The 22,500-nt window shown below is 40.9% G+C and overlaps 1 protein-coding gene across 1 annotated transcript in view; it reads right to left on the reverse strand.

Annotated features, from left to right (window-relative positions):
- The window catches only part of LOC117212973 (transcription factor Sox-19b-like), a 135,408-nt gene extending 113,920 nt beyond the window's left edge, over window positions 1-21,488 (reverse strand). Inside the window, exon 1 of the mRNA XM_033458145.1 lies at window positions 20,866-21,488. The gene's annotated coding sequence lies outside the window, so the exon portion shown is untranslated. The remainder of the gene's footprint in view (window positions 1-20,865) is intronic.
- Between the last annotated feature and the right edge of the window lie 1,012 nt (window positions 21,489-22,500).

The following is a 22,500-nucleotide window of genomic DNA, read 5'->3' on the forward strand; positions in this document are numbered from 1 at the left end:
TCTCTCTTCCTGCAACTCGTCCCTTGTGTCTCTGCGAGCGTCGGCGCGGTTCGTTTCTTTTCGTTCTTTTCCGGCTTGTATGCCTCGCACACTGGGCTTCAAACTCTCTTTCTAGGTTGACACCTTGCAATTCTTACGCAGCTTTCACTCGTTCGCCTCGTGCAGCTCGCTGGGCTCTAAAATCGCCCTGTTGAAAGCATTTAATTAAAGCGAGCTACCCGCGCTGATGGAACAGGGAAAACTGGGCTCCCGGGGGTGAGAACGACGCTTCGCAAAACTGAGAAGGGAGAGGATCCGTATCTGAGAGTCGAATAAGGAACGAGATAACGAAGAAAGATAGGCAGCAGAGTGAGTGGGGGAGAAAGGGAAAGAGAGAGAGAGAGAGAGAAAGACGACGATGACTGCAGGCGTGTGTGCGTGACGTGTCTCTCACCGTAGGGTGCGAGAGCAACCACATCGGCGAGGGAGTGGCGCGAAACTGCGAAACATTGTCTCTTCACCGCAGCGTATGCAAGCTGCCAGGCATTTACTTAATTAGAGGCCAAACCGTATATACGTCTGTCGTTTAGAGGGTGAGAAAAACGCCGGAGGGAAGAAAGAACGAGAAAAGATGCGCGTCGCGGCGCTTCTCGTTTTTGTGAGCCACGGCTCTACCATTGCGTTTGAAGGACAATTCCGTGGACCACGGTTGAGATTATTTTGTGCCTTTAAGACGGGGATGCTTATTATTCCTGGATCGTTACTTGGTACACGTACCTTTGAATATAAATCCTGATTCTTTTCAACTTTAACGTCTGCACGTTTATAAATAGCAATTTACACCATGATCCTTTCTACTTGGAATCTATTTGCCGGTAGATATTTAAATCTTCTGGTTTAAATGAAAACGTGTATAGTAAAACGATCAATTAACCGGCTTGAAGACACCAGTTAGTTCTAAATCTACCCTCGAACGACTCGGTAAGAAAGTTTCAGTTTCCCTTTTAAACCGGCCCGTTGCGAACCGCTTCAAAGAACATCCTCGCATTGATCTGTTAGCTTAGGTCTTTTCTCGGTCGTTTGTTTGTCGCTTCGTAACAATGCATTACGAATACCGACAGAGCGGAGTTTTCGACGCCCGCAGCGAGTGGACATCGGCCACGATAGCGTTCTGTATTGCTGTCTCTGCTGCTTCAACGAAAAAAGAACAAAGAGGACGTGAAGACGAGAGGAGAGAAGAGGAAAAAAGTGGAAAGGGGCAGCAGCAGAGCACCTGGCAGAGATTCCGCCACCGAGACTGCGCGGCATTATATTTGGTGACAATGGATGAAAAACATGGCTTCGCACAACTCGCGTACTCTCCTTTTCTGGACCTTCTTTATTGCCGGGGATAATGTCCCTTTATCCCTTCACGGGACCTAGGACTCGTTTCGCCATTGTAAGCGGACACTTCGCTGGAGCCTCGAGACAGCATCCATCCACCGGTGACCTTTTCTTTCTCCTCTAACTCCACCTCACTCCCTTGTTCCACGAACTATCGTGGAACGTGCATCGAACGGGAGGATAATTCTTGCCTTCTCTCGTGGAAAACCATTCTCGCCGGAAATGATCGAACTCTTAGGAATTCCACTTTAGTTTGGGTACACCCTAAACATCCTTGGGATGACCATGAGCGTGCATAATGCAGATCAGGCGAATATAGAAGCTTAGTGATCCAGAAATGTGTATCTTTGGGGTACGACAAAATACGACAGATTTTGGGAATAGGAATTTTTCGAGACGTTGCTGTGAAATATTTGAAATAGTTAAATACTATGTTTGATTTTAGACCATTATCGCGCTTCATGTTTCATTAGTTTATCATGTGTCCATAGAACACATTGTAAACAATATGTGACATTGTTAGATTATCCTTGTAAATCATGAGTTCGTTATCCTGAATGGGAAATATTTACTCTTAATCTAAACAATTTTGTTGTTAGGAATTTACTTATATATTGTATATATATTCTATGTCTATGCATATATTGTATGTATATACAAGATAAGCTGTGAAGGACCGAAGAAAGCTCCTAATTATATTTACAAAGCCTGTTGGAACATTAATACGAAGTTTATTACACAAAGTCAGTTGACGTATTTACGCCTATTAATATTACTTAAGACCATAAAAGTAACTTGTCAAGTATTTTTGTATTGTAGTCATACAATAATGGTGTTATACGACGGTTTGGGCCAAAGGTCCAATTACCCAAAGAAAAGTATACAACTTTATCTACTGTTTCGGCAATGTAAATTTCCTATCGTAAACGAGTGAATTGAGGTAATTGACTTTTACAGCTAAAAAAAAAACTCAATTTCTTTGTATTGAGATATGTATAATTTATGTGCTAGACTAGATTGATAGCGTAGTAGTGATACATGTATGTGAATATGAGTGTGTGGAAGTATGTGTGTGTGCCGTGTCTTGAAAACAAAGCAATGTAAACTGTTCAGTTGGTTAATCCTTTAACCTACAACTACGGGCACAGCCCGTAGTAAATGAACAGACTAAACGTAAATATTACGGGCATAATAGCTTGTTTACGTTTTCGGCCCAAAATTCTCGAACGTAAATCGTAGGTTAAGGGGTTAACAGTCTGGTATGGAAAAAAGTGAGACGCGTGCGAGTGTGTATCGATGAACACCTTCGAAATAGTTTATCAAATAAAAATTAACCTTTCTGATATAAATTCTAAGCGTAAATTTAGTGTTCCTATACCATTATTTCGACAGTTAAAATCCAAAACTGTACAGTTTGAAATGTGACTCACATCTAATAGAAAGGTGCCCGATGTAGGAACTGAAAATGTTTGACCAAATTATAAAACATGTTCACACTTTTAATCCATTACGTTCCTCTTGTATCTCTTACGAGTACAACTAGATTTTATAAATTACAGTATGTTTATAATTGCAGTTTATAATTACAGTATTATCTTGCAAGAATACAAGGTCATGGATTAATCATTCGCTTGATAATTTAAACAAATTAACACATCTTACAGGATGCCAGAAAGCGTCTCACCTAAATTCTTACGAACAAGCGTATATGTAGGTACATCGAGCTAACAGAAGGAAAACGTCGAAGCGACAGCAGAGAATAATCTCAACGACAAGCGCGATTTCGCGAGGCACGTGAGCCGCAAGAATATTTCTCCGCTCGGATCGAACTCCAGTAGCAGGAATTTTTATTATGCCACGTAGTACACGGGTGTCCGGTGGACAATGAATACAAATTCCCCGGCAGAAAAGAACACGAGCCACCACCGACGTAGCCGACGTCAGAGCGACGGTGAAACAACCGCTTGGCCGTCCACCCTCTTTTTCCGCGCGCGGCGTGCATCCCTTTCGTGATGGTTCTCCTGTCCTGTACACACCGAAGGAGAGAGGGCCGAAGCCGATAATGCCATACAATGACTGCCGTCTAACCACCCCTCTGTCCGTTGGTGTGCCGCCGCGACGGCTGCAGCGTTCATAAACGGAAAAAAGTCGCGGCCGCTATACGTGAATGCTGCTAACCGTGCACGGCTGAAAAGCCACGTATCTTATCGTCGTCAATCCGCGCACGAAGGCATTCAGCGTCGACTATTCTATCGGGTTGCAGCAGGGAGGAGGGAGGGAAAAAAGCGGCGGACAATCCGACACGACGGCTGGATACGTGCGGACAAACCGGGGTAATTAAATGTACCACGATATTCCCGGATTCTCTGTTCGTTCCATGAATACCAGCTGGAAAGAGAAAAGCGTGCGAAGAAGGGAGAAGAGACACTGGATCAAAATTTGCCGATGATTTTTCTGAAAATACTTGGCTGATTGTATGGCACGATCAGGTTCTCGAATTATCGCGGTTTCGCGAATCTCGCGTGTATATTGTTCGATTCTGGGTCGGAGGGGACAGCGATGCGACATCCGTCCGTTTGACTCGGTCGAAAGCGACCGAAGGGTGCTGATTGACGGATTTCGTTACGTCGACGTAGAATTTCAATGGTTCGTAATCAAAAATAGAAAGAACGCTGGAGAAATGTGCATGTCCGGTAAGTTTGCATCGAAGTGATGTAAATTATCAAAAGACAGACAGCAAGGGGTATACCAAAACTGGGAACAGGTTCAAGCCCCGCTTCAGTCATTGGTCCATGGACGACCCCACAGTGATTTCAGGGAACAATCGACGCGTACACGAGCGGAAGCCACGAGCCTGGGCTTAGGTCGCGATAAATTCGAAACTGAAACTATCGACAGGAATAACGAGGAGTAGGACGAACGCTCTCGTTTCTTTTGTCGGGTGAAACGAGGCAGCCTCTCTGGCCGAGAGGTACGCGAGGTACAGAAAGAGGGGGTGAGCGTAGCCGACTCCCGGTGTACACCGTTGAAAGAAGCGAACGCTGGTTCTTGGACGTTGTTTTGGACGTTCTCCAACATGCTGATATAGGCCTCGGCCGCCCCTTCGCCGCGCATCCGGCGCACGTGGATGACGATGCCGGAGATTCGAAACGAGCCGGTGGCCGGCCAGTGAGAGGAAGAGGGTGGAAGAGTCGGAACAGGGTGGTGGCATTACAAAAGCTTGGAGGCCTTCGATCGACCAGTCATCTAGGCAACAATGCAGCTGACAATGGGCAGCGGGCCAGCAGTGTTTCATTAAAACATGCATTGAATTCGAGAGAGCCGACGAATTGGCTGAAACCGAGAGAGCCGGACCGGACCGAAACCCATCCCAAACTACTCCGCGGCCGCTTCTGGACCAGGGGTGGTATCAGGTTCGGTTGGAGTACGAACGACGGTCATGTCTGATTGAAATGTCGAAAAGTCCATTTCTCCTCTTCCTCCGAGCCCTCCCTCGGCCCTCCTCTCTCTTCTCCCGTTTGTTCCCCTCCTGTTGTTGTTGTTGCCGTTGTTGTTTCGTTGGTAAGAGAGAAAAGACCGTCGGTAGGACAGTGGAGAGATCGAGATTCGAGAGAGGAGAGGCCAGAGGCTTGTCCGGGTTAAATTGGAATTGTCATGTGAGGGAGAGCGAGGCGAATCAAAAGAAAAACAACTTGTATAGGATTGAGTTTAATTGTGACCCATCCATCCTATAGAGCCCGGCCTCCGATCCCGCTTTCGTCCCCTCGCCTCTTCTTCGTCCCCTGTCTCCGCCTCTCGTACAACCACGACCCCTTCTAGGTGGTATTCGCCACCGTCATCGTCGCAAACCAGAGTTGGCGGAAGCTCGAACGAAACGGACTCGGAACCGGAGTCGACTGTGGCCCGGAGAGCAAAAGGAAGAAAGAACAGAATAGGCCTGGTGGAGGATAGAGTTCGGGTAGGGTGGAATGGAAGCAATGGAGGTCCTATCGAACTGCTCCCGATAAACTGGTAATTAGAAAACCGTTGTCTCGTGTTTGCAAGGAGTACGGTCATTCAAGCTCTTTTCGGACGTTTAACGCGGTCGTGGGTGGTCATCTTGTACCTTTGAAAAAGAATGTTTTACGTTTCAACGTTGGAAAAGTTTCCTCTTTGTGTCGCGTCAATTTTTTAACGTTTCGTGTTTCCGAAACGTTCAAGTACAATCGATCGTCACGCAGATATACCTGTCTAACTATAAGATTACGACATTTTTAAGGAGAGAGTCGCACAGGTAAGTTTATGCAACGTAAGAATGACTTCGCCTTGCCGATTAAATTATCGTCGGCTATGGTTGGACAAAGGATTTACATCAAGATTCACGAGTCACCACTATGATGTCCAAGAATCATGGTTGTCGCGAGTTTCTAAGCGCCGCGTTGTAAAAATTGTTTTCTGAAATTCCCGCGAGGTTTATCGATAGAATCGATATTCTCGACTGTTAACGTACGACGTAGTCGCATTGCCCCGTCTTTTTCTCTTTAAATGAAGTTCTTTGTTGGTCCTGTCCACAAAGACAGCCCTCAAGACAGTTCGACAATGAGCTCTCCCTGGACACAGTAACGCCTCCCTTACCTCTTCCATCGGCTCGGCTCCTCTTACGCTCTTCCACGTACGCTCCATCTCGCAGCGTCTCTTTCCCCTGTTCTCCTCTCTATTTTCGACATAACGTACCACCACTTATCCGTCTCTATCGTTCTCGCGTACAATCGGTCCTCTCCACTCCCGGCGCAATTTTGTTCTCAATTTTGTTCTACGTCGTCTTCGGCCCCGACAATCGGCAATAAGCCGCCAACTGAGATCCAATTTAAACCGTTAATTACCACAGAGACTGCCCCCACCCATCTATTCCACCCGCTTGTGTCCGACCACCCATCCGTCCTCACCCTGGTACATTCTCTCCCTTTTCGTTACTATCTCTACCACCCCCTCTGCTGTATCCTAGGCCCTCATTCTCCGTCCACTGTATTTTTCCAATTTAAAATCCTATCTCTTAATTTCCTACGTGTCACCGCTACGTCTGGGGATTTTTATGGAAACGATGATATCTGTCCTCTTTTCACTGTTCCTATGCGAGAGCAGCGCACGATATCGCTGCGCCAGTCTGCCGATTCTATCGATGACTCTCGCATTTTTCTCCTGTTTCTCTCTTGCTCAACGGGCGATCACAATCCGGCTGCCTGTGCCAGCAGCCGCGGGAAATTGCGCGGTACAGTCATTCGATCCGCACAGCCTGAAATCGACATCCCCGACGCTCGTCATTATGCCCCCGGTACAAATGTACCTTCCCTCTATTCGCACTGCTTTTCGTTCTAACCAAGTGCTATTTAATTTCACTTTGCTCGAATCCACCTTAACTTAGTCGAATTGTCCTGATTTATCGTGAGGTGTGTCCTCGCAAATGGTTCATTTACAAACGCACACGTTTGTAACGCGAGAATCGAAGAACACCGTGAACGTTAAGTGGACGAACAGCTATCAGACATCTTACCGACAACGACAAATATATTTTCTTCATCCATGATGCCGTAGATGCTCGAGAACAATGTTTCACGCACATATTCGCGAACAATATGCAAACAGATAACAAACGAACGACTATTCGTAAACTGTTCGCGAATACCACTAAGGACGTATGTTACAGTTCATAGTGGTATCCCATAAAATGGACGTAAAATGTTTGCGAATATTTTGCGAGCACTATTCACGAACAATGTTTCTGAACACGTGAACGCACCTGTTCTTACGCGTCTTCCTTCGAAATCTATTTCCTTTCCTCAGGAGACTCGCTACGTGAATGAATGGTTTGTCGAAAACCGAATGGTTTGTCAAAATGTTTTCACCCTTCGAATAGGAAAAACGAGGGAAACGTTCTGAAGTAAAAATGTTGGCAAATAGTTTTCGGTGCAAGGTACAAGTATATGTATATATGATTCTATAGGAAAAATAAGAGACACAGGGGTAGAGGAGAATATGATCGGGAATCGCGGGTGGCCAGTACTCCCTACGGAATCAGCGTCGGCAAGCAGTACCAACGTTGGCCAGTGCTACCACCATTACCAGCACGAACGAGCCAGCCCTCGGTCTCCGCCCGGTAATATCCACACCAGCAACAATCATGGATTAATGCCATTGTTCGCGTGTATCTACTCGAAATGTACGGGCGCGCAAGTCTATGGGTATATACGCTCGTGATGCATCGACAATGGGAGTGGGTCTGTTCGGCGACCCAACGAGGTATTACCGACCGAACAAGCATGCAGTTTGTCCCCCATTGTCGCCTCTCGATACAGTGGGAATAACGCCCACCCGCTGTATTTACAGTATTCGGCACGGTTTCGTCCGGTTGCTGTTTGCCGTCGGCCCGTCTTATTCGACATTATATCCGATTTGAAGGATACCCATTGTCCCGCTGTTGTGCGCCACCATGATTGGTAACGCGATCCCTAGACGAGGAAAAAAAATTTCAGGAACATGAGTTCCGAATTGTTACGATTTTTCTGAGAGATAGGTTGGTTTTGGGGAAGCTGAAAGAAATGTGTTTGCTCGAGAGGATCACCTGCTATGAGTATGGGAGGTGCTCGTGAAATAGACATTCTGCTGAATTTTTATAAAAGATTAACACGGAAGAAAGACAATTAGCGTTAACTACAAAGGATGAAATAGAAGTTGTTTGAAAATAATTAAAATCTTTCATTTTCCTGGACTTTCATAAAAAGTAAATAAAACAGAAAGAAAATAAATAATAGAAATATTGCTTCTAGTGACTAATCCATATCTTAAATAACAAAAAGCGAATCAATACATCAAGTAAGTGTCGTTCAGAATGCCAGATAATAAAAGTTCCGTTTTTGTGGACTTTCACAGAAAACCGATTGACGCAGAACGAAAAGAATTAGTAGTAATATATAATATAATTAATCCTCTAACAAGTGATGTTTAACTAAAGACATACATAGATGCTATAATTAATTATATAAGGTATTTATATATTTTGTATATATTTTTTTACTAAATAAAAATTGCTTACATCTGTATATAAAAGATGGTTACAATTCCGAGAGTACAACAGCAAGAAGATTAACACAATGGAAAAATGTATTTAATGGCAAGAGAAAAATTTAGTTTTGAGGATTAATGGAGAAGTTCTGAAACGAGACCGGAAATCGCCGACGGTAACTGCGGTTCACGAGCGCCTCGTGTCGAAGGGATAGAACGAGAGGAGAAAACACGAGGATGATCGCGTGCAGTAGGCAGAGCGCGGATTTGGCGCGGACTGAAGCGCATCTGCCTGTAATCCGTAGTGAGACCGCTCGTTGTTTCGCTGATCCCTGCATTGTGACGTCGCTTGTATACTTCATTGTTCCGCATTCGGCGTCCATTATTCGCAGATTGTGTACACCTACTAACACCGAAGTCCTGCGCCATTGCGTTGAGCCACGCATCTACGCGCGTATACACGAGTTTCCTATCTGGCTCCGTATCACTCATTTTCTCTTTCCCTCCTGCTGTATTTTCTATTTGTTTCTGTTTAATTTTTTCGTCCGCGGGAAATTTCTGTCTGTTTCAGATTCTTTTTAGAAGATTTCAGATCTACTTTTTCATTCTCTATATTTTATTTCTTAGTGAAAAATATTGCAGTTTAACAAACGTTGAGAGAATTCGAAAGAAAGCAATTGAAATGGAAAGAATAAAATAAATGGCGAAAGAAATATACTATAAATCATATAAAAGAAGTATACCGATGCGATCATCAGGATAGCTATAGCATCTCATCAGTTCCTTTTTTATTTTAATTTCTCGAAATTTATATTCCCAGCCTAAACAACAATTTAAAAATGACCATGCACTTTTAACATTTCCACGATGATATACTTGAGGCACATGGGTGCGCGCAAACAAAAAATCATTCCTCGATACAACAATAAAAAGATTCTTGAGCTGCTCGGCTCCTTTTAACTCCGACAAACAAAGGTTTAATCTATCGGGCGATCTATTCATTTGGTTCGCCTGCCCGTTCTGTCTCTTTCATTTATCCTGCTGCATCCACGCTCGTGGGATTAGCCAGAGGTGTTCCCGATCCTAAACGAACGACTCGTCTCGAACTGAGTGGATCAGCCAGGACTGTTTAGTGGCTCCTAATCGTTCCGAATTGTGCACAATGGTACGGATGCACCGTGCGACACATGCCCCCCTTTGTAAACTCACGACAACGCACCCCCTGCGATTTCCCGCTGATTCCTAACGACGGGATAAGACAGCGCGATTCAATCGACTGGAAATCCAACAGGAGGGGTCCAGCGAACGATGGTTTTTTCCTCGACAGCGATACAATGCCCTGTTCAACGAGCTGGAGTGCGATCGGTTTCTAATTATTCTGAACATGCTGAACATGTGTAAGATTCGACACAATGAATAAACGTTGTCTTGATACGTATCTGTATTTCAACAACGGTAGCATATTTGGAGTAATTTTAAGACCAGATAGTAAGGTTACTATGGAATATTTAATTCAGAAAAATTATTAGTAATAATAGTAGTATTTGTGCGCGGAATTGACGTGTGTTAAATCGAATGCAACGAGCATTCGATGAAAAAGTGAGAAAGCTTACGTAAGAATATCTAATTTTAAGACACTTGTGTGAAGATAAACTGAGTAAAGAAATCTTATGTTGTTCAGATAAAAATGAAATATACCGAGAAATTTTAAATTCGAATGGGAGAATTGCAATTCAATACGATATATAATTTTAAAAAAGTACCGTTTATAAAGAATTAACATATGTAAAAATGAATACAGTGGGACTGGTAACTGATTCGATACTTGATAATTGTTTGAGAATTATTTAAATCGCGTTAAATTTTCGTTTAACAAATCGAGTTACAAAGCTTTCGTCAAAGATCTAAAAATATCATAAACCACTCGCGCTCGTCGTGAAATCTAAATGAAACTAAATTAAACTAAAAATTTCATTGCAGATATTGAAAGAGAAACTTGCACTAGTCAGGCATCCGTGTTAAATCTCACAAGTCTCTCTAAAAGAACGAATTGTCATTACGATCAATGCGTCATATCCTAGATACATAATTTCCTCGCAGAGACTCTCAGTTTCCACTCCTGAGTAGAAATATCTCTCAAACAACGTAGAGGCGAAAGTCATCGAGCCGAAGCGGCGAGGCAAATCACCTCGTGGCAAACATAGTATCGAACCTATCCAATTCCAAAAGAATTCAGCTCGGTGTCGTGCGTGGCCGCACAAAGACGGTCGCGCGCACCGACACGAGCACACACGCGTCCGCATCGCCGGTGTATGGAAGGGCAACCTTGCCCTGTCTGTGCATAAACAAAATGGCCCATAAAACCTGGAGGCGCTAATCCGCGCAGAATGCCGCCGCGAGGATATTGTCAAACCCTCCTGTGGACCCGTTCACTCCGCAGGAAGACCAGCTGATTCATGCGGCCATATTTCACGTCTTTATGCATTCGCGAATATTTCAGGCCTCTCCGCGCCGGCCAGCAGGAGAGACAAAGAAAATAAAACATCGAAGAAAGAGAGGAAGCTGGACGAGGGCGACCAGAAGATGGGAAAAAGGGTGGGGATTAGTTGCCGCACGTCCGCGCGAAATTTCATATTAAGGGTCTATTGATCCGCCTATGGCGAAGAAGACGTTCGTGGTTTACGTCCTAAACCGCGATTCCCTGTCTCGTTTCCCCTTTTCTTTTTTGCCAACGCGATCGTTCCAAGTTCTTTGAGTCAGTCCGTTTCAATTTCGGTGGACGCGCTCGCCCACTGTGATTTCTATCGTTCAGTGGTTTCTGGTGGAATTGGAAAAATGTAAACAGCATCTGAAGACGATGAATTTTCGTAAACGATCGATACATACGATAGATTTTACGGTTTTGTCAAGTTGCGAGAACTTTAGAATTTTTAAGCCAGGTATAACGTAAACAGTTGATAAAATGTATAAATTAATGATATGCTAATCAAACGAAATATATATTTATCATGGTCTTACAGTATTTATTGGTTTCAATATAATTGCTCGAATTAGAATAAAAAGTCATTTCCTATCTGATTTGTATGTTAGAGACTAGTAAATAGTCCGGGGATAAATTATTTATTTTTATTTATTTGTTATTATTTAATTACTATTTCCTTAGAAATTTGTCTTAAGAAGAATTGTACTACGTTTAGTTTCATTCTTCTAAATACAACTATTAAATCGTTTCTGAAGGATGTATTTCACTTCAAAGAAATTATAAAGGAAAATCGCAATAGCAGTAGCTTCTCTGGCAATAGAATAGACTGGATTGGTTTGTTAAAATAAATGAATGTGTAAAAGAAAATAAAGCTGGCAATAAACTTAAGTACGTTTTCACACAGATATAATTTGGTTTTAGCATGGTCAATGAGGCGACAGTCGATTCAATCGCGGAGAATCGACAAGCTTACTCTTTTCGCTACCCGAAAAATGTCCTTTAGTGGCCACGAGAAGGGAAATGTCATTCGTTCTAATGTAATTCACACCAACGTGTAAAATTCGTCACATACCGACGGCGAAGCGACACCGAGTTGAGAATCTGGTGTGTCCGACTACCAAACATCGAATCCCCTCCATGAAAAACCGGATAGATAGAAAAATTCGAAGAATTTCGTCCTCTCTTTAGTTACGATACGCTCTTCAATAGTACGCTACCGAATAAAAATTAATACATCGTACGTTGAGTCCCTAGAAGCAGTTTCACTGGTTCATCTTAAACAGCTACCATACAAAAATAGGAAAAGAAGCTTAACTTCTTCTTAGATTCCTTAGTAGTTTTCTTCTTTCGAAACGATCATCGACGATCGACAGTGTTTGTCACCAAAACCAACGGAAGGTGCCAGGAATCAATAAACACACGCAATATACGCGAGTTCCTCTCTCAACACTGAAGGAACACTCGCTAGGTACACACAGGCCTAGTTAGCTAGGATAGGTTTACAAAGCACTAACCATTGGAAGAGCCTCTACACTTGCAACCTATGCAAACAAGTGGCGTATTCTGTGCTATTGGACCAGCCACACCGTGATGTTTGTAAATGATAATGACTATTAGAACGTCTTGACCGGCAGCGTAGAAGGTTTCTTTTTGCCGCGATGATTCTTCCACTTAGCGATCGGCGGATGCGAAGAGCTCCTGTCTTGTGTTTGCTCGAAGACAAAGGGGACGCCTTCGAGTTTTGGCGCTCGTACAGAAAGGGCCTATGCTTGATTGACTTCGAATTTTTATTAATCAATGAGTAGAATTATTTGATATGAAGAATTATTTAATAATCGAACCTAAAACAGCAGGTTATTGTCCATTTTGAATTTTTATTCTTAAATTTGCCCAATTACGTAAAGGTATTATATGCATTCGTTTAATTTAGTGAACGACCTCTAAATATAGTGTTCATAAAATTCAGAACAATGAAAACAGTTAGACTTCAACACGAATTTAAGTTTTTAACGCTCCTAATCTAAGAAACAAACTGTGTAATTTTGAAACTTTCAACTCGATTCGAACGAAACATAGACACAGAATTAACAAGCATCGTTCGATCAATCATAACTTGTACTGTGTACTACTATGTACTTGTAACTATGTACCTACTTTTCGTCGAAGATACCGATCGATAGAGAAACTCGCAACAATGTTTCCCGTAATTACACGCTGGATGATAAGGTCGCTGTTACGAAAGATGAGTGATCGTCTATTAGCGAGCGATATAAAGCGGCTCGATTCACGCGAAAAGTTTACCAGGCCGGTTTGTTAAAGACTTAATGAGGCTTGTGTCTCTGACAAAGAGTACGCCACGGAAATCAGTCACGCATTGTCCGTTAATACTTTACGAGGCAACCGAGCGTGGGCCAGACTGACAGTCATGGCTGTTCAAAACGACAGCTAAGAAGATTGCTTATCCATTCCCGGTTGCGTCCTCATCGGCTTGGCTTTATCGCTTTGGCAAACGGCTGGCTTGGAATTACACAGGTTCCATTAGGTTTTGCGGACTGTTCGTTTCGTCATTCGAGTAAGGATGTAATATCTCGTTGCCCGGTGATAAGCGCCGAGCAACCAGGTCTCGGGAGTAAAGTATCGATCGTTACCATAGAATAAGTTATTTTATTTGTTATAAATCGATTTGCATTCGAGGTACAGTATGATTCACGCAAGCATGCATTCGGTTGACGGGCTTAAGGAATAAAACATAATAGCATCGGTATAAGTATTATGTCAATATTAAAATGGTCCATAGATATCATCGCGATACAAGTAATTCCGTTCGTTCGTTAGATTTTAGTCTGTGTTTATTGAAAAATATGTATGTACATATTTGTTGTGTCGATGAATAAGTAGAAATATAATATTGTGGTATTTCTTAGGCTATTTATAACAGTGGTTTTATAAATACAAATTAAAGACAAATTTTTCCACATACTGTTATACAGAAACGAATGTTCAGATGTTCTTTTCGCGATGTTATTTATTTATCTATAGTACATATTTTAAAACTTTAAATTCTTAAAATTTAGATGAAATAGTAAAATTCTTAGAAAACTATATGGTTACCATCATATATGGTACTCTATTCAATTAGTTAGTTAATTCAATTATATAGAATTAAAACGTTGTATTTTGAATCGCGGATACCACAGTTAATATTTTTTTCTTAAAGAGAGAGAGAGAGAGTCACTTTGGTTTTAATGACTTATGTTCCAACTGAATGACAGAAATGTTTATGAGATTGAGCTTGTATCCAAGAGTATTTAGATTTATAAATCCCGTAGCACACGGAGGTCCAAAGTCATAAACAGTTACACACCGTACATATGTCATACGGGCCATTATACTCGGATAATACCCTGGAACGTTTGTTTCCGTAATCTGCCGACGATACGCCTCGTGATTTCCCTCTGAAGTTACTCTATTTCCCCGGTACAATGGCCAACTATGCTTTTCTTAATATAGTCGAACAAATTAATCTCACGGATTGTTGTCGAAATTTAATACTATGTTACCATATAATACGCGTGGCGAATTCAATTGCGAATAAAAGCAAACATGCTAGGAGCGTATCATTCAACAAGTCAACCACTGTCAAGGCAAATAGAGTAAAATCAACTTGCTCACGATAAAACGTTTAATGCTTTGTTTGCATATGAGAGAAGATCATTCGTTTCTTGAACTTCATGAATATTATATAACATTAGACAAGTACAAAAGTTTTTAAATAAAACTGTAATAATTTCTTGCATCTCATTCCAACATTTTTCATTAGTTTTCGTTTCCATAATCGATCGCTTAATCTGTACATTGATAATCGAGATTTTATGGTATACAAATTCTTAGCTACATCGCATGCATTTCACCCCTCCAATATCTCATTCGTCAGAATAGAACACGAATCCGTTGTAACCATAGTTTTAGACAGTTACATCCCAAAAGGATTAAAATAATACAATTGCTTTTCTTAGGAAAAATTTACAATTCTCAAATTGACAAAAGATTAAATCGACGTAAATCGAAAGTGCAAATTTTATTGGTTAACGTTGATTATCAAGCACTTATCTCGTTAACATTGTGTCCTCTCGTTCCTGGTAGAAAGTACAAACTGCTTTCGAAGAAACGGTAGCAGAGGATAACATTTGTCATCTGTCAGGAAACTTTGTGGTGCCAGTTTTAATAAAAAAATACACACCATCTGAGCCAACAGTTTTTCCATAGGGTGTGCGTGTGCGTGCGCAAACAATGCCAGTCTAACTGGTGAACGCCTAGACAAACAAATAGAGCCAGATACCTGCATTTACACTTAGCACCATGTCAATGAAACAGTTCGAAAGAATTTTGATGACCCGTAACAATTCCATCTTTAACTACCAATTGAAAGTTGAATTTTTTTCCCCTTTTCTTCTTTTTTATTTTTTGACATAAACGATGGAACGATGGATTATATATGTACCTTAAATATTATTAAGAGAAGTATGAAGAAACAGAATAAAAATAGACAATGCCTACACTTTGTGTATAGATAGAATAATAGCAATTTGTTACAGTTCTTTATGGGACGAAGAAAATAATACGAATATAGAAATATTTTTAATAAAAATAATAACACAGAATATTTTTATTCAAATAACGTGTGACGGATCGGTATCAATAGGACGCCGACAGGTCGAGGCATCAACGCGGCGCAACACCTCCCGGACGATCCGCTGGTACCAACCGCCAACACTAGAGGGCTACGACGACAACGAGTCTGTCTAACTCGCTAGCGGTCGAATATACGAGCGATTGATACAAATACCGCACCTAGCGAGACTCCCTTTGCGTCTAAGGCAGGGACTACCGGGCATAGCCTTACTGACGAGTCCACCGGTAGTCCCGGGACGAAATGCAAAACTTTCTTTTCATCCGCCACAAACGAAAGAACAAGACAGCTAACACAGCATTGTATCTATTTCGATAATTATTTCAATGCAATATGTGTTTTCTCTTATGAATCCCTAATCTTCGCCGTTTATTTTATTTCTCTCATCAGAATTATTATATTATTATATTATTTGGAGCAGTATAATATCCAATTAATTCGAAACAAATAACATACGAAAGACACTACAATAAGACATACATTCCGAGAGTATAGATTAATTGTTGCAAGTATTAATAGTATTGTTTTACAAATATTGGGCATTATGCATATTAGTATCAACGTTGCTCGATATAATGAAAACGTCAAACATCCTGACAATGACGGAAATACCGATGATGAAAAAACCGTAGATAATGGCATACGATAATTATTGCAATATGTGGTCCTGTGATTATCTCTATTATTGTATCAAAAGTGTAGAATGCGGGACTGAATGCGAATATATCTTCATTTTCGAAACGTCGATCTATTAATACGTAACAATTGAACAGGAAAATTGAGAACCATTCTCGTTGATTTACCGCAAACTACATTTATCGTAACATGACTCTTACTAAAACCATAAAAAATGAGGAAAAAGAAAATTGAAGTTGGGAACAACACTAACGGACATAAAATAAATATTAACGCGAGGAACGAACGTCGGAAAATCGTCGTCAGAATCAGCTAATTAAATTAATTCGCGCGTCAAAGCCAATTCGGGAGAGGGTAGAAAGCAGCGATTTTCCGAGCCGACGCGCGACCGCCATATTAGCCGAACGATATCGTTCATTATTTCGCGTTAGCTTTTGCCATTTTTTTGTCGTTCTCTTTTCATCTTTCTCTCTCTCTCTCTCTCTTTTCCTTGTTTTCTCTCTTTCCTTCTCTTCTCAGTCGTTTTTTCCTCGTCGCCCTTTCTCGCCTCCCTCCGCTTTGAAACCACGGATCAAACGTCGACTTTGTCGCAGAAAGTCGTACCCACGGCGCGAAATAAAACGTGGAAGCCGCCATTGCGGCAGACGAACCCGGCGTGTACAATCCGCAGATAATTACGACGTCCAATTAGCATTAATTACTGACCTCTTTCTAATTAGTGGCACCGGTTGAAATATTGCCGATATCATTCCCTCGACGCGATTCGAGTGGTCCTTTCATGCTCGGAAGCCTCTGATAGTTGATTATCTGTTACCCTATCTGATACTTTAAAGCATCCGATTACCTTTTCCTACTCCCTTTTTCCCTCAAATTACGCAACCGCATGCGTGCATACGTGATGCACGTTTTTTTAATTTTTTTTCCCCGTCCCCCTTCACGATTTATCTCGTACGATTTAGTTTCGTTCGATCGCGAGCAAGGGCGTTAATAATTTGACTCCAGCCAAGGAGTCCTTATTGTACAGGAAGCAGACACGTTTGATCGGTTACCACCGGGATGCTGAATAATTCGTTGATTAAAATTCGCGATACGTCAGAGTTCAGGGCAGTAAGGGAGGGGTAATTACGAGAAATAAAGTCTCCGTTGTATAGCGTCACGATGGTGGCCACAGTTGGAAAAGAGACGAGAGGTTGGGCGGTTGGGAGAAATTCGCGTTTTAATGATTCCTCTTTGATAAATTTATTTCTTGTAATTATGAGAAGCAAGATCTTTGCAATGAAAGCACCGTCTTCCTCGTTAATTACGGCCTACGCTGTGACTTTTATCTCCTAATATTTTTATCGATGGCTTGTTCTAACTTCTTCTAATAAAATAGTTAATGAGTTTTAAATATCTGCGTATAATTTTTTAAATATAACGTGTGAACTTCACAGATTTGTTATCTATCTGTTCGATCTTCCTTTCTCTACTTTTTACTCTTTTTTAACGCCTACGGAATTTTTTTTATATATCTATAAAAAATCGAACGAAAGACATTGACAGCGCTATAAATTTTCTGAAACTTTCTCACAGTGGCACAGGTTTTTAGAAACGACTCCCTTTGATGAACGACCATTTCAGCCTTTGTAATGTCAAGAGCTAAGAACAATTTAGTGACAGACGAGTTATTACTTCCGACCTTGAGCAATGTTTAACGATTCTTGTCGTTTTTTCAATCTCACTGACAAGCTAGGAAAAAGGAACGGTACTGACATTGTTTGCTCTCACAGAACTTTACTAACTCGAGGATTATATGACGATGGATTGTCAGATCGTATAACAATTCCTCGAGTAATGAGATTATTCGCAGATAACAGTCACATGGCAATGCAAACATCGGGGAAACCCTGGTGGTGATTTTACTGTCTTCGCTTCAAGCTTTTCTACCTGTTCCTCGGTGTTGTGAAGTAACTACATGTAGCAGGGAACTCGAAAAATGATTTTTCCGATGTGTATCGATTCTCATTCGATACAGTTGCTGTAATTCACTTGATAATGAATATTTTTTTTTATTAGCTCATCACGCCTACAGAATCTAATGAAAATTAATCGTGGAAGAAAACCAACTTTGTCATAACAATCAAGGCTATCATTTCAGCTATGTAGGAGATTTTTTTAAGCTGTTAGGTATAATCAATGCTTAAATTTACCTTCCATTTTGTCTCATTAGAATATGTTCCTTGTAACTAAAAATGATGTAACTTAATGATAAAATAAAATTCAAATAGAATTTCCTTTTTCGTTTTCATGTTAAAGAAAATGTTAGCTGAAACGTTATCAATATAATAATAAAAGCGGACAATTTTATGAGAATTCGTGCCATTCTTTCTTCGCCAGCTAATCCGAGGGGAGAATCGCACAAACTAATCCGATCATTTCAGAAGAAATGGCCAATAAACCGCACGCGCTTGTAATAAGCCAAACAGCCGTAAATGGACATTATATTAAAGGCCGCATCGCTGCAAATCATAATCTTAACTATACTTTATGGACGATTAGTTGACTTTTCCCTTGATCTTAGATAAATACTTTTGGTAATTTAGTCGAAACAAAATAAGAATCGTTATCGATGGATACATTTCATCAAGAATGACGTAAATATAAACGAAATTTCTTTCGTTGGATATCTTCTACATTTCCATTAAATCTAAGATAGACCATTCTCCATTCACTAATTCGAACCATCACCATAGAACAGCAAACTTTCTCACATCCGCGATACCGTAAACTCAACGACGACTCGGAACACGCGTTAATTATTCATACGGGACGGGACAACGAACAATATCCATCCGATCCAGCAACAAATAAAGACGCAGACCGAGACGTGGCTCGAGCATCCTAATGATCGCACCGGGAGAAACAACGTCGTCGAGTAATCCTAATAAGTAACGCCGTAACAGAGTTATTATTCATCCGGCCCGTTGTCTATTGACCCTCCAAAGTGTCTCTAATAAAATACCATTAACCGCATCATCAATCATCGCCGCACAATCGGAGACAAAACATACGCTTTTACGTTCTCCGCCTGTTTCCCTCCTTCTCTTTGCCTCTACCCTCTGCCTCTCATCCCTGTATACTTCGCTCTTTCTCTCTCACTCTCATTCTAGTCGAAGCCATTCAGCGTAACCACCATACCCATCGTCATCATACAGCGCCATTTATTCGCATTCAAACGAGCGAGGAGACACACTGTCATATACATTTTTTTGGCGGTTAGAGGGAGGGAAGGGGCACGGTAGAACGTACGCAAGGGGTGAAGAGGGGAGGGGGTACGGGCAGGGGGTAGACGGCAGTAAATCCGCGCACTGATTCGATTAATTTGTCCGACGTTGACAAGCAACTCATTGTTAGCCATCCCCACCAGTGGGGGTCAGGAATTTTCGCCAGAGCAGAATGACGATTTTCGATAAATCATCGCTGGCCCTGGCCGACCGCGGACAATGCTATTGTAAATTGTGTAGGCTTATGGACAACTAGTCGCCAAATACACCGGCCGTTTTTCCCGCCGTTCGCCATCGCTTTTCCTCCCAGCCTAATACTTTTTTTTTCCCCCGCCGGCTTTATTAATCGCCTATCGTGGCGCCATTAATAATCGCGTCGTCGCTCGACCACTTTCCCCACTTCGAATTTTCGGAACGCCGTTTTCCTATATACAACCGTTGATTGGATTCTTTGTTTCGAGAATTTTTTTTAACGGTTGATCGACGTTAAACAATAATTTAAATTATATAATTTGGAATCGAGGGAAGTTAGAGAGCATTTGGTTGTAGGTCGTGCACGTAAGGTATGGCGTTGGTTTTACACTTTGAGTCATTCGAGAGGATAAAAGGAACTCCCATTTTTGAGATTGTACATTGTTACAATGACGATGCATACTTTGTAATACCTATTCTTACTACTCAATATGAGTATTTGAGTTACTAAATCGTGTCTAAATACAGTCAATAGAAATGAGAGTACGTAATGGAAGTAACTCGAAAACTATGAATTAAGTCGACTTTAATTCTGCATATTCTGTCATTTCATTATACATATATTAAATTGATGCATTCTCATATTATCGTGTCTAGAAACGATTTATCTAAGAAGTCATTCAAATATTTTCAAATCATGCGGTGCTTATTTAGGTTATTTCGTTTCGCTTCAAAAACTATAAAGGGGAACAAAAAGATTGCATTGATTTCAATTTTCCCTATATCTCAAATTTAAAACGAATTGTTTTAATATCTTCAAGTGGTATGCCATATTTGTACAACAGAGATTACTCTCCTCCCCCCCCCCCCCGCCCCGAGCGAAAATGTCAGTATGTTGCATCGATTTCAATCTTTCATATGCCTCGAATTTACAACGAATTATTCTATTACATTCACATATTAACTTAAGAAAAGAGTACTCGTTCAAAAGTCGTTCGTGCTCTGTCGTTTCGAAAACCACAAAAGAGTTGTAGTAAAGTTCGTGCCTTCTCACCAGGCGACATTATTATTGTGACGCATTTTGAACTAGCAGCTGCTAAATAAATGTAGGTTTGCGTAGCTTCGGTGGTTATGTTGCACGCAACAATGCCGCCGGGTGCGAAAGAATACACGTACGATTATATGCGTGTAATAGTACTTACCCGTACGTGTCCATTGCCCTCCCGCAATCTCGGAGGCGGAACGTTGATTTTAACCGCAATGGATAAATCGGTGCTGCGAGCATAGGGGTTCCCTCTTTATTCACTGGCGTCCCGTCGTTATTGTTCGAGAGAGAGAGGCTGCCGCCGTGAGAGCCACTTCTAATCATTATTGTCACCCGCTCTCGCGTTAGAGAAGTAACACTCTTTCCGTGTTCGCTTTCACCAGACTAATGACTTTCGCGAATCGCTCTGAGCGCTTGGCGGAAACAACACCGCGATGCTTCTTCTTGTTAACGAATCGAACGAGAGTATCGAACGGGCGAATCGACCGCAGTGAAGTTGCACGAGCGTCCATTCGCGCTCTCTCGAGCAGGTGTTTTCGTTTAGATTTTAGATTGTTGTTACGTGAGTGATTAATTGTCCGGTTGTATGAACATTAAAACGTGTGAAGATTGTATGACAAAGAAGGCTTGTGGGTGCTGAATGACGGCTAGAGATTGCTTGGCTGTGACAGGTTAATGTTAATTTTGACTTATTATTCTATGGCGAACGATCCGCGTAGTTAACCTTTTGGTTGAAAATAAGCAGAGAAAACTTCGTATGATTTTTAACCGTTACGCGTATAATATTTATAACGATAGAATATATATAAATATATATATCTAGATACGTATAATATTTCACGAACTTTACACTGTAAACCGCACTGTAATGTTTACGTCTGAATCACTCGAGACCATAAGAAGGAATAGCGACGAATGGTTATAGCACCACGATACGAAACAATCACAATACAAGCGTCGTGATTACATCAGTTTTGCGTCTATTCGAATACTTTTCAGTTAATTTTATGTCACCGACACGTCATTGAATTTCGAAACAGTGTTTCTTTTTTAAATAAGATAGATTTGAGATTTTTATATTGGAATTACGTAATTATCAGAATTGAGGTTACATAAACCATACTGCTATATATACATCGATGTGTTATTCGACTTCTAATGGCGCTACGTGTAATGATTGTGAGGAGTTACAATATTCTGTATGAAAAGAAGATCTGAAAATCTCAACTTTGATAATTTTTTGTTTCATTCTTTGTATAAAATATAGTGTAATGAATAAGATCATATTATTTCATGTAAATGTATGCGTTATTTATTTATGTTTTTATGTACAGAAATGCTGAAGCACCACAAAAAGAAAAATCTGCGATTTACTAACAAGAAATTGTAGCAGGGAGAGTGTATTGCCTAGAAATGAACGTACGTATTACTAGATCATACTATCCTATTTTTAATATGTAATATGTAATGTGCATGCTCCCTTAAGGTGGTTAACATTAGTACTATCGATTTGTAATATACATCCAAAGATATTGTACATAATTAATTAGAATTAAACCAGTATAACGAAACTGAGTAAGTAAATGTAAACATGTTTTCATTTCAATGAAATTAAAAGTCAATATTATCAAGAATACTTGTATGTTTTTAGTAATTGCAAAAATACTAAATCCGATACCAATGATTGTAACTGGTTTGATAATTGCAATGTTAAACATACAATTTTCGATTATTATTGAATATCAATCAAAGACGCAAAAACGAAAATAGCTCGTACTAGCGACTCATTAAC

This window comes from Bombus bifarius, unplaced genomic scaffold (genome assembly GCF_011952205.1).
Source record: "Bombus bifarius isolate JDL3187 unplaced genomic scaffold, Bbif_JDL3187 scf7180000008422, whole genome shotgun sequence".
In the NCBI taxonomy this organism is placed as follows: domain Eukaryota; kingdom Metazoa; phylum Arthropoda; class Insecta; order Hymenoptera; family Apidae; genus Bombus; species Bombus bifarius.